A 2,317-nucleotide genomic window follows, 5' to 3' on the forward strand; every position below is an offset into this window, starting at 1 on the left:
AAAAATTTCAACGCACGCCGTCGCGCCCCACTCCAACTTAAATAACAAAACTGTCCCTATCGAAATCGGTTGGATAAAACGGAAACGGGAAGCGAAAGAAAACGTTAAACGTCTACACCGAAATGGCCATAGTCAGTTCCAATGAAAAAACAACTCTCACGTGTGTGCCCCACTCTAAAGCAGTGTATAAAACTATCCCCAGCGAAATCAGAGCTACACAACGAAAACGGGAAGCCAAACAAAACTTTAAACAGAGCTACCGAATTGGATATCATCAATCCTGGGAAAATAACCACACACACCGCTGCCCCCCGTGCCAACTTGAATTTAGAAACCGTCCCCAGCGAAATCCCACGTTCGGGCGCAAAACTGCACGTTTGGAGCCACATTTTGTCTGAAGCTGGAAACCTGCATTCAAAGCTGGGAAAAGGTGCTCATTGACAGGCATCTCCACTTCGGGACCTCGTAGCACCTTCACCCGGGTGGCGTTGGAAAGGTCTGGGCGAGGGGGACACGGGGAGGTCAGGCTCGCCACGCGCACGCGCTTCCCCGCGAAACGGGAGCCCAAACAAAACTTTAAACGGACCCACCGAATTGGGGATCATCAATCCTGGGAAAATAACCACACACACCGCTGCCCCCCGTGCCAACTTGAATTTAGAAACCGTCCCCAGCGAAATCCCACGTTCGGGCGCAAAACTGCACGTTTGGAGCCACATTTTGTCTGAAGCTGGAAACCTGCATTCAAAGCTGGGAAAAGGTGCTCATTGACAGGCATCTCCACTTCGGGACCTCGTAGCACCTTCACCCGGGTGGCGTTGGAAAGGTCTGGGCGAGGGGAACACGGGGAGGTCAGGCTCGCCACGCGCACGCGCTTCCTCGCGAAACGGGAGCCCAAACAAAACTTTAAACGGACCCACCGAGCTGGGGACGGCTTTTTCCGGGGAGATAACCGCGCACACCGCTGCCCCCGTCCCAACTTGAATTTAGAAACCGTCCCCAGCGAAATCCCACGTTCGGGCGCAAAACTGCACGTTTGGAGCCACATTTTGTCTGAAGCTGGAAACCTGCATTCAAAGCTGGGAAAAGGTGCTCATTGACAGGCATCTCCACTTCGGGACCTCGTAGCACCTTCACCCGGGTGGCGTTGGAAAGGTCTGGGCGAGGGGGACACGGGGAGGTCAGGCTCGCCACGCGCACGCGCTTCCCCGCGAAACGGGAGCCCAAACAAAACTTTAAACGGACCCACCGAATTGGGGATCATCAATCCTGGGAAAATAACCACACACACCGCTGCCCCCCGTGCCAACTTGAATTTAGAAACCGTCCCCAGCGAAATCCCACGTTCGGGCGCAAAACTGCACGTTTGGAGCCACATTTTGTCTGAAGCTGGAAACCTGCATTCAAAGCTGGGAAAAGGTGCTCATTGACAGGCATCTCCACTTCGGGACCTCGTAGCACCTTCACCCGGGTGGCGTTGGAAAGGTCTGGGCGAGGGGAACACGGGGAGGTCAGGCTCGCCACGCGCACGCGCTTCCTCGCGAAACGGGAGCCCAAACAAAACTTTAAACGGACCACCGAATTGGGGATCATCAATCCTGGGAAAATAACCACACACACCGCTGCCCCCCGTGCCAACTTGAATTTAGAAACCGTCCCCAGCGAAATCCCACGTTCGGGCGCAAAACTGCACGTTTGGAGCCACATTTTGTCTGAAGCTGGAAACCTGCATTCAAAGCTGGGAAAAGGTGCTCATTGACAGGCATCTCCACTTCGGGACCTCGTAGCACCTTCACCGGGTGGCGTTGGAAAGGTCTGGGCGAGGGGAACACGGGGAGGTCAGGCTCGCCACGCGCACGCGCTTCCTCGCGAAACGTGGAGCCCAAACAAAACTTTAAACGGACCCACCGAGCTGGGGACGGCTTTTTCCGGGGAGATAACCGCGCACACCGCTGCCCCCCGTCCCAACTTGAATTTAGAAACCGTCCCCAGCGAAATCCCACGTTCGGGCGCAAAACTGCACGTTTGGAGCCACATTTTGTCTGAAGCTGGAAACCTGCATTCAAAGCTGGGAAAAGGTGCTCATTGACAGGCATCTCCACTTCGGGACCTCGTAGCACCTTCACCCGGGTGGCGTTGGAAAGGTCTGGGCGAGGGGGACACGGGGAGGTCAGGCTCGCCACGCGCACGCGCTTCCCCGCGAAACGGGAGCCCAAACAAAACTTTAAACGGACCCACCGAATTGGGGATCATCAATCCTGGAAAATAACCACACACACCGCTGCCCCCCGTGCCAACTTGAATTTAGAAACCGTCC

Source organism: Osmerus eperlanus, unplaced genomic scaffold, assembly GCF_963692335.1.
Source record: "Osmerus eperlanus unplaced genomic scaffold, fOsmEpe2.1 SCAFFOLD_235, whole genome shotgun sequence".
NCBI lineage: Eukaryota > Metazoa > Chordata > Actinopteri > Osmeriformes > Osmeridae > Osmerus > Osmerus eperlanus.